This window comes from Ceratotherium simum, chromosome 32 (genome assembly GCF_057802395.1).
Source record: "Ceratotherium simum simum isolate JZ-2026a chromosome 32, ASM5780239v1, whole genome shotgun sequence".
NCBI lineage: Eukaryota > Metazoa > Chordata > Mammalia > Perissodactyla > Rhinocerotidae > Ceratotherium > Ceratotherium simum.
Genome location: NC_141931.1, coordinates 686636 through 698392, shown reverse-complemented (window position 1 = coordinate 698392; position 11757 = coordinate 686636). Strand labels below are relative to the sequence as shown.

The window sequence follows — 11757 nt, the reverse complement described above, 5'->3', positions numbered from 1 at the left end:
TTGTCTTGAATAGCGTGGCTATTTCATTTTTGATGTTGGTAATTTGTATCTTCTTTCTTTTTGTCTTGAATAGCGTGGCTAGAAATTTATCATTTTTATTGATATTTTCAAACAACCAGATTTGGGTTTCATTTTTTAATTATTTTTCTTTTTTTCTATTTCATTAATTTATGCTAATTTATGTATTATTTTTTAATTTAGCTTGCTTTGGACTTATTTTACTCTTCTTTCTCTGGTTTCTCAAAATGGAAGTTTGTATTATTGATTTGAAACTTTTCTTCTTTTCTAATATAATAATTTAGCGCTACAGATCTTCCTGTATGCTCTTCTGTAGCGATATTCCACAAACTGTTTTTTTTGTGATATTGTATTCCTTTTTTTGAAATTTAGGCCAGGAATAACCCCAGTTTTGGAAGGGAGAGTTATAATTTCTCAGTCTACTAAGAAAATAAAAAAGAGAAACATCACACAGGTCTTTTATTGTTTTATGTTACTATCTGTAGTTAGCGTTCACAGCGTAGCCCAGGATCATAATTCACATAGTAGAGAAATTCACTTGCCAAATTTTGGGTGTGTCTTGGAATAAACTTGCACATCTTCACTTCAGGACGTTTTGCTGCCTATTCTTCCATGAAGGCACTATGGGATCGCCCTGTAGAATCTCGCCCCAGTCAGAAACTTGAAGCTTTTTGACATTTTTCTGAGACATTCCACAGAAAGATAGGGAGGATCTGCCATTGCAATGTCAAAACTATTTGCAGCAATTTTTTGAGAGTAAATTCAGTGGATTATTGTAATTATAGAAAATAAGCTCCTCTCCACATATGGTGAATCTTGACACAGTCAAAGATGTGTCCAGAAGCGTCTTCTCCGTGCACCTCTGTTTCTGATAAACACCAGGGGCATTTACACTTGCTGTTCTGCCACCTTCTCCAGTAGCTTCAGTTGTTGCCCTTGCAAAATATAACGTGGTTTGCTGACTATGCCAAAGCTGGCTCAATCGAGTTCTGGAGGCCAGAAGTCTGAATTCAAGGAGTCGGCAGGATTGGTTCCTTCTGGAGGCTGTGAGGGAGAAACCATCCCATGCATTTCTCCTAGCTTCTAGTGGTTGCTGGCAATCCTTGGCATTCCTTGGCTTGTAGGCAAGTCACTCCCATGTCCGCCTGCATCTTCATATTGCCGCCTTCTCCCCTGTGTCTCCTCTGTGTCTATGTCACAAATTTTGATATGTTGTACTTTCATTTTCATTTGGTTCATCATATTTTCTAATTTTCACATATTTAGGATATTTATCTGATACCACTTTGTAATCAATTTCTAGTTTATTTCTCTTATGGTAGTTGAAGTATTTTTAAGTTTATAACTTCAGTATTCATTCAATTTTTTTATTTTACATTTTTTTAACTTGTACCTTTTTTTCTATGCTTATTTTTTCCTCTTGCCTTTGTTAGGATTGATCATTTTTTTCTGATTCTATTTTTCCACTATTGTTTGGAAGGTATAATTTATTTTAAATTCTTTTGATCATGGCATTGAAATAGTAAATGCACATTTTATCATGTCTAAAATTAATTGGAATCTTTACTCTGTCCTTAAACAATACAAGGACCTTAAGATACTTGAATTCCAGTCACCATCCCCTTTCTAGTTTTATGCATTAATGTTATCCAGACTTAAACTCTATGAAGATTTTTTAAACCTAACCAATTAAACATTATTATTATTGATTTATGTACTCAGTATTTGTTTATTCTTACCCACATTTTAAATAATTTAATTTATTCACAATTCCTTCTAGAATCTAAGAATTTCCCTCTGGGGTCATTTTTCTTATTCTTTGTGTTTATTGCTTACATATTCTTTGAGTGAGGGTCTGTAGGTGATTGTTGGAGATTTCAAAGAATCCCTAGTAAGTTGCACACTTTTTCCCTGCCCATGTTCTGACAGTTGAGAAAGAAACATTGGATAAATATAAAGGACGCAGTATTTCCTTTACTAGGAAGAGAGGCCATATAACGGTGGGCCGAGATGATGTTCGTGGAGGAGCTGAACAGAAGATGTGCAGTCTGTGGGCAGCTCACTCCCAAGTAATAAGAGGGATTCACTCTATAAAGTCGTTTCTCTTGAATTTGCTTGATTTTTTTGATTAAAGGGACAGAGGGAGGTCTAGAGTTACATTAAATCAGGTCCCTTTGGAGGATCTATCATGCGTGATATATCCCAAGTGAGAAAATAGTGTTTCCCATTAATAATAATAAGTTCAGTTTTTGTTTAATTTCCTTTTAGTTTTAGAATGATTTTGCTTTGAGAATGCAACTCTAGAGTGATAGTTTTCTCTTACTACGTGGGAGGTATTTTACCAGTATGTTTTGTCTTTTTTTACTTCTATTGAGAAGTAGCTTATTAGTTTTATTTAGTTCACTGTAGGTGAACTGTGTTTTCCTCTGAATAGTCTTAAAATTTTCTTTTTGTCTTTCGTGGTTTGCACTTACACTAAAATATTCTGAATGTGTACTTCCTTCTATTTATCTTGCTTTTAATATTTTGGACATTTTAGTGGAGAATACATGTCTGTCTTAAGTTCTGGATAAGTTTCAGCCGTTATCCATTTAAATATTGCTTATTCCTCAGTCACCATCACAAAGCTCCATTTTCCTTTACTGTTCCTTCATGTTTTCTAAAGCTTCTTGCTTTTTGTGTTACATTTGTTGCAGTTTTTCCAGTTTTTAACTTCTTGTTTATTAAACTTCTCTTCAATTGTGTCTAGTCAGATACTTAACTCTTTTATTGGGTTTTAAATTTCACCGTGTGTGTGTATATATATGTAATGCATGTACACGTGATGTATATATACACGTATATATGTATATATAATTTCTAGACATTCTATTTGTTTTGATGTTTCTAGTAATTCTGATATTTTGAATAGTTTTATGTTCATGAATCTTCAGTCTGAACAAGACTCAGTGGGGATATCTCATCTCCATTCCACCTGACATTGGCTGGGTCAACTCAACTAGAGTGGAGGTATCTACTCTTTTTTCTGGTTGTAGATTTTTCTCCACAGAAATGTCTCCATAGGGAAGCTTGACTTCCTCAGAGCATTGTCTGAGTTCCAATAAAGAGTATGCCATGATATAGAAAGTGAAGTTCCCAGTTTCTTAAGGCCTGGGCCCAGTACTGGCACAGCATCACCTCCACTGGTATTGCATTGGTCAAGCAATCAGGGCCCAAATTCTAGGAGAGGACTTTGACCCCACCTCTCAATGAGAGGAAAGTCAAAGAACTTTGAGGACATGTTTCAAATCTTCACAGATGCACTGGTGTAATACTATGCATTCTAGACTTTGAAAAGCAGAGAAATACAGAATAAAAGAAGCTTTTTCTTGAAGCTTAAAACGGACAATGAGAATTGCTAAAAACAGCACTGGTTGTTTGACATGATGACCCTGGAGGCTCCCTTTGGGCTAGGTACATGAAGATTGATATACATAATTCTATGTGGCTTCTTCTTTGCCAGAGAACCGCCCCCCAACCTTTTGTCTTTATGTGATACAGTCTACTGTTCTTAAAACATAACAAGTGTTTATATACTTGTTATAAAATATTTTACTTTCATTTTATGGAGAATATTTCAGCATCTCTAGGAGCTCAGTGAGTGTTTGCTGATTAGTTGGAGAAACATCAGCACGCAGCACCTTTCATGAAGGAGATCCATTGCTGAATGAGGGAAAAATAGTAATAAATACAATTGACAGTAAAGATCATTTTTTTCTCTTGAAATTCTTATAAAATTTTCTGTAGACATGCCACTAGAACCATTTGATATTTAAGAGTACTATTAAAAATTTTAGAGGTACAGTTTCTCCCAGGCAGCCATTTTAAGGTCTTCAGAGTGAATGATTTTATGTCCAGATGAAATTTTCTCATTTCATCCTAGTCTGCCTTCTTTTACCACAGAGCCCCTTCAGTTGAGAGTTCAAGTGCTACATTTCCTCTTGGGCTTCATGTTTTCACTAGATTTAAAGGTGGCTTTGCAGTCATCCTGCTGACAGGGCTTCAGAGACTCAATTATACAAAGGCTATCAGTTGGTTACACGATCAGGGAAAGCAAAACAGGGCTTGGGTGCAATTTAAAGCTGAGCATCCTGAAAAGAGCTCTCCAGAAATGACTCATAAATAGTTTCCAACAGGGCTCCAGTCAAATGATGACAAAAATCTTTTAAGTCCCAAATATGTGCAAATGAATCCCAATTTGGCTTTGAATTATGCTTTTCCTTTTATTTGATTCATTTTGAAAGTCAGCATAGTGTCATCATTGTTTCCTTCAGAAGTAGCAAATACATCTAAACGCGGACATATGGAATTACTGTGCTTCTGGTGGATGAATTAATCCTCCCAAAGCTTGAAAACTTAAAAGCCAAACTTTTGGCATATTTTCAACTAGACTCCAAGGCATCAGACTAAGTGGATCTTAATTTAAATGCATGGGTATAAATCTAACAGAGAAGGCTATTTATGCATATTATAAATTATTAGTGAACAGTGCATGAAATTCAGTCTGAATTGTCCATTGAAAACCCACATTCAGGTATTCAGAATGAAGTACTCTGGCTTGTTATGTATTCACTGCCTATGTGTTCTTTTTCCATGGGAAAAGAAACACACATTTTCCATAGGCTAATCTAACCAGGTAGAAAATTATTTTGCAGACAGACTGACAGATGAAGACTGTTTCTCCATGCACAATGACACCACTGTTCAAGTATTGTTCTGTTTGAGTTTTATTCAGCCTCTTTCATTCTGGTCCTCCCACATAATTCTTTGCTCATCTAATATCTTAAACTGATCATGTTCAAGATAAAACTAGTCTCTCCCATTTCTCAACCTCTTACTTAAGTTAGAACACTCAGAGCCTGGCTTGGACTCCTCTTTCTTCATCCCTTTTTATCTAGGCATCCCAAATCCTTTTGACTTTGCCTCCTCAGGGTTTTAAAGTCAGTCATTCAGTATTGAGTTCTTCTGCCACTGACCTGGTTCAGCCTGTTCTCATCTTTTGCTTGGACCAACGCAATAGGCTTCTTTCGAGTCTCCTGGTTTCCACATCCTCCTTAGTTTTCCACTATATCCTTGCCATTGTGGTTAGTCTGTTACCTTTTAAAAATGCAAATCTAATCATGTCACCCATTCATTTATAAAGGCGTTGTAATTTCCTGTTGCATACTACAGAATGAAATCCAAGCTGCAAAGGCCAGCTCCAGTCTTCCCAGTGCTACTTCCTGCCGGCTTCATCTATACCATCCCAAGCAGATTATTTGCAGTTTACCATGCATTTGTAATTTGGCTCCTGTTCTTTCTTCTGCTTGGCATTATATCTCAATTCTTCCGTGTTTGACACTGTCTTATTCATCTTTCAAGTTCAAACTTCAATATTACTTCTTTTCAAAGTCTTCTCTGAGGCAAAATAAAGCCATTCCACTTTTATCTTTTTTTTTTCTTTTAATACTCTGGTATTATACTTTCATATATGTTGAATAATATTATCTAGCACTACTAAGCACCATAGTGTCTCAGTCAGCTCGGGTTGCTATAACAAAATACCACAGACTTGGTGGCTTTAAAGAACAAAAATTTATTTCTCACAGTTTTAGAGACTGAGAGGTCCAAGAGGAAGGTACCAACAAGGTGGGTTTCATTCTGAGGCCTCTTCTCTTGGCTGGTAGGTGGCCATACCTCGCCGTGTGCTTGCATGACCTCTTCTCCGTGTGCTTGGAAAGAGAGCAAGCTCTCCTGTGTCTCTTCTTGTAAGGGTACTAATCCCATCAGGAGGACTCTATCCTCATGGTCTAATTACCCCGATTACCTCCCAAATGCTCCACCTATAAATACCTTCACACTGGGGATCAAGGCGTCAGCATATGAATTGGAGGGAGCACAACATTCAGTCCCTAGCACATAGCAATCTTATTCTACAGCTAAGGAAACTGAGTTTATCCATAGTCACACAGGTAGTAAGAGGCAAGTCTGAATGCAGAACCTACAGTCTAAACATTTTGATAAATTGGCTTTGTAACTCCATTGGTACACCTTGTCTTCTACTCATCCTTGTATCTTGATGCCTATCACATATAGGATAATTGCCTTAGGCCAGGTTCCTGGGTGAAAGAATCTAAGATAGAGACTGGTATGCAGGAGGTTTATTGGGGAGTGCTTTTGTGATCAGTATGTGTAGGGGAAAGAAGGAGGCAGAACTGGACGAAGCAAGGAATTGAACTGTGATGCATTTGTAGCAAAAGCCTCAGCTCGTCCTACTGGGAGCTCTGGAGTTAAGGTGGCTCTTAGGATTCATCTCATCTTGAGGCAAGTGAGTTGGACATCTATATTCCTGCTTTGACCAGTTATTGGATGTGGGCTGTCACCAGAGACAGGGTGTAAACTTGTGCAGGTATCTTCCTTCAAGAGTGGGCCATCAACAGCCAACACTTTTGGCACATGAGGGAATGAACACCTCAGTCCTGAGAGAGGCTGCCAGGGCTCACTGCAGCACCCAGAATAGTTACTCTTGCCATCTGTGTCTTCTCTTTTTATACTCTCAGATGGATAAATCAGGATCCCCTTTTCTACTTTATTTCCCACTATTAGTTGGGAAATTATAGATTCAATATTTTTAGTGGATACTCTTACATTTTTAATACACATACTTATTTGTGTTTGAAGTTAATCATCATCACTTTCCAACTCCCAATTGACACAAGGACCTAAGAATACTTTTAAGTCTGATCACCTCCTATCATCTTACACAATGTTGTCCAACAATTTACTTCCACTGTGTTTCTCTATGCTGTAGTTGATCATTACAATTACTGTTGTATTGGGCAGATTTTCTGATGGGTTTACCATTCATCTGTTCTTTCATCTCCTTTTTCTCGGTTCAATTTTCATTTTCTTTGTGTATCTCTTTTAGCAGTTCTTTCGGTGAGGATCAATTAAATGTAAATTCTCTCAGTCTTCACTTGCCTGAACTTCTTCAGTTTGCCCCACCCTTGAAACATCATTCAGCAGATTGTAGAATTCTAGAATGATAGTGATTTACTTTCAGCACTTGAGCATATCATTCCATTTCTCCTGACATCTGCTGTTGCCTTTGAGAAGTCTTCAGTTGAGATCAGTTCCTCAGGAGAGACCCTGTGAGAACTGTGAGCCCCAACATTCCAAGTAGCTGGGGGGAAATGAATGCCTCAATTCTGGAAGGGGGATCGTGGTGGCATACCATACCACCCACCGACTAGAGTAAGTAATCTATTATAAGTAATAAAGTAGGGAAGGAAGAAGAGATGGAGGAAAACTCCAGATAATTTTTTCATATTACAGTTAGAACTTGGGTGATTCTGAAAAGGGTCTTCTGCCAGGAGTCTTTGTTCAGTGCCAAATACACTAATTTTTAAAATTCTTTCATTTTCTGGAAAGTGCAGTATCATTTTGTCCCTCAACTAGCCCTTGAAGCAGCATAGGGATTAGTTATTTACACTCTGATTTAGCAGAGGGTAAAATTTATTTTCATATAAACTCAAAAGGGAAGGCTTATGATACCACTTGTAACTCCATTAAACCGAAACAGGTTTAGACTTTAAGGAGAAGAACAGACAAGTTCCTCATTAGTGAAGCCTGGATAACCTCAGCAATCTCAGCCTATTTAATTATTCTGTTCAGTCCAGGAAATTTCCTTGAAAGAAATTCTAATACTGGTATCTCATTATTTCTGTGAAGCAGAATGGTAGGAAGTACATTCTCAAATAGACAGTGCAGTGCATGGCCACAATAAAGTAACATGACCAAGATTTGTCATATTCTCTCTTATTCTGGTTTGGTGCTATCTATATATTCTATGATCACTAATCGTGAATATTTACTGAATGCTACAATATGTAGAGTCTATCTTATCATTTATACCCTTTGCTTCCATAAAGGATTTGAGACAATTTCTATAAATACAGGAAGATTTTTTTATTTGAATGAGTTTGAATGAAAGGAAATGAGAGTCAATTAATGTGAAAGTTAACACACACAAATGCCTACCCCACAGCTTGACACAGTTAATAAAGGTGGACCCCATTGCTGCTCTAGGCCTTCTAATGGCTTGTGATAAGAGAAAATAGAACAGGTTCAAAATTACTTTTATGCTTTAGATAATGACATGTAGCTATTTTCCTAGTACAGAGGTTTGTAAGAAAATCTTCCATGGATCTCCATTTCCCAAATAACATCTCAAAATTTAATAAAAAAGAGTTTAATATCCTACATTATATATATATATATATAAAATATCTTACATTTAATATCCTACATTATCCTACATTATAGAAATATAAATTTACTTTTGCCCATAAAATAGGAAATTAAAATCTGGTTTGGCAGGTAGGTAAAAAGAATAAGAAAAGGAAATATGGTGACTTTCACATCGAAATGACAAATGGATAACAACAAGTCATTTCTTTTCCCGTGACTTTCCTTTAAAAACTTCATGAAAGTATTAAAATGCAAAATTACAAAAGCACTTCAAGCTTTGAGTAAATATTATATGGTAGATGTGGCTAGACTGAGAAAGTTACCATAGCTAAACAACACCTCCAGTTCTATAACCCAAGCTAGAAGAGAGAGAAAATAGAAAGCGTCTTTTTTCATCCATTGTCACTATATGTATTCCACTTTATCAGTCCAGTGCCTACATCAAGAAAATCTGATTGCTACTCATGTTTTTTTTCTTTGACCTTTCTCAAAACTAACCATCCCTGTCTACCCAGACTCACTTGTCCTCAGGTTACGTATTGCTCTCACTTCACTTTGGTGGTCTTTGGAAAGATGCCCTTGTTCCTTGTTTTACCACATCTTTCACACAGCTGCAAAATGACTGTTGCAGAAGTCTCAGGTCAGCCTTCCGATCAATTTGAAACTCAACATGGCAACCAAAACTCTGTATATTCTGTTCCTGCTTTTCTAACCTCATCACCTAGGATTATTCCTTTGCAACTTGTGCTTCGACATAAATTTTTATGAAAACTTTCAGGTCTCTGGGTCATTGCATATGCTGTTTTCTCTACCTGGATGTTCTTCTCTCTTGTCTCCATGACTATCTCCTACTTGCTCTTCAAAGTGCACTGAAGTGTCCCTCCCAAGAGGCCTTTGTGATGGCCCCCATCGCAGTTAGACCCTTCTGCACTGCATTGCAATAGCCCTCTACACATACCTCTGACGGTTACCACTCTCCTGGTTCACAGGTATGTCCACTAGACCGTGACTTTCCAGTGTTTTGATACTGTTCTCTCCTCCATAAGAGTTTGCTAATCCATGAAGGAAAGAAAGAGAGTGAATTCAGGTTAGTATTTTAGCTCTAATGAATAGTTGGTGGGAAAGAGAGTCAAATTGGCCCAAACAAGATTTAGGATTGGTTCTAGAATGGATTATTCCAAGTATTCCATGATTATCTTTATTATGAGTACTCGAAGGTACATGTATTCTCTAATGGATAACCTTTCATGCAACTCCTTCAGGTTCTCTTCTTAGATATGATATTAACTTGTTGTATCAACTTAGGAAAGTGAGAAAAATTCCCTGGTTATTCATCATTAAATGAAACGGTCATTTCAGAGATTTCTTCTGTAGATCTTTTTTTCCTCTAGTTCCAACAGTATGCCGGTAAATCTCTGTAACATTACCATTTCAGATTGTGCCATTTTATAAAAGGATTTCAACATACTGCTTTTTAAATTTTCCCTTCACCCCAAGCGTGCCTTAAGCACAGGTTTAGTTTTATAAAGCCTCATGTATTTACTAGGATTTGTCCATCCACATTCCAGGAAAGCCTTATACAGGCTCCTGAGGAATCCATGCTCTTTCACACTGCCTTCCTTGTTGCCATGAGGTGCGGTTGGCAGCAGACACATGGCAGCATGGTCTACAGGGTCTGAGTCTCCTCCTAGCACTTTGGAATAACTCAAGGCTAAGTAATATTTGGTTTTCAATGGTTGCCATAGTGATACACTGAGATAAGGTAATTTATATCATTATTTCTGACAGGTGACTGAAACCAGACTAAATAATTAAAAATCCATTTTTTTATCAGTGAAAATATAGAGTAGAATGGTAATAATTCAAGTATAGCAAGAGTTAATGCAGATGGGATGGATCATACTTTCTCTAGCACACTTCTGACTTCTGTTCTGGCCTATGTCATGCTGGCCTCCCAAGAAGAGAGGAGTTTCCTTTCCTCCTTTGTTTTGTTTTGTGTTTTTTTCTCCTTTACTTTTCTTTACTTCTGTTCTCTTTCATGTGGGCTTGGTGAAGGCATTCTTATTTTGGATTGACCAGACTATTAGGATGTGAGATGAAATGTTACTTTCCCATTAGTCAGGCTGAGTCAGCATCATATAACTTTGTGTTTTTACCTAAAGATATAGTATCAGTAAGACTGTTTTAAAAATTGCCTGTGTCTAAATATATATTCCAGTTTAAACTAGAAGATCCTTTAAGAGAAAAAACTTTCAAATACAGGTTTATTTATTTTGTCATCTCAAAGCAATCTAGAAAATTAAACCATAGATGTGTGTGTGGGTAGTGAAAAATTTAGGTTTGCAAATTAAACACACAGAGTGGCTCTACAGATTGGACGGTGATTCATCACAGTTCATGCATTTTCTAATTTGGCATAAATATTTTCTGAAAAACATTTTGGAGTAGTGACTAGACACGCAGACAGGGTGAGGGGAATGGCATTTGTGGAGCATCTGCTACTTGCCAAGCACACGGCAAGTTCAAATTTACTGCTCTTGATACCTGTATAGTACAAAACAGAGGCACCAAATGAAAAGTGGGGGTCTCTTTCTCTGATCTCCTAATATTTTTCACTAAGTATTATCACAGTTAACAATTTTGTGTGTCTTCTTAGGGAAAATAATATTTTTTGTATAAACTTGTATAAGTAATGTCCTTTTTATATTCTCAAATGAAATCGTACTATTTACTCCACACTGCATCTTGATTTTTCAACTAGTAAATAATAAATCTTAGAGATTTTTCAATGTCATCATACACAGCCCTATCTCATCCTTTTTAATACAACATAGTATTTAATTTTATGAAAATAATATATTTTATTCAACAATTTCCATACTGATGTACATGTAGGTGGTTCCATATTTTTCCTACTCTAAATTATACGATAGTAAACATTCTTGTTCATATATCTTGAAATACTTTTGTAAGTATACATATAGAGCCAAATGCTAAAAGTGCAATTGATGGGTCAAAGGATATCTGTGTTCAGAATTGTGATGGGTACCATCTATTTGCTTGTCAAAATCGATGTAGCAATTTTATGCTTCCCAAACCCATTCCTCATGTGCTAACTCAATATCCGTGCTCTAATTCTGTACTCGTTTATATATGCAACTCCAGAACCTTTTTGACGGTCAGGGATCTAATGGTAACCTGGTTCATGGTGAGGACCCAGCTCAGCATGTCTGACACCTCAAAAAGACACCTCAATGTCATTAAATTCTTAGGATTTGAAAAGAATGAAAGGGGAATGATTATGCATCAAAGTGCTGAATGGACAGCTAAGGAAATAATGTTAGTTTGTAAATTCAATGTTAGATTAAAAAAATTTCTTGAGTACATTAAAAACTCTAAAGCAAGATGAATACTAATGGAGAAATTGTCCTCCTGGGAGAATGAAGCAGAAATTGAATGGAGAAATCATGA

The 11757-nt window shown here is 36.6% G+C and overlaps 1 pseudogene; it reads right to left on the bottom strand.

The window, feature by feature from the left end:
• Window positions 1-503: 503 nt before the first annotated feature.
• Window positions 504-11757, bottom strand: part of LOC147912935 (EEF1A lysine methyltransferase 1 pseudogene) — a 165900-nt pseudogene continuing 154646 nt past the window's right edge.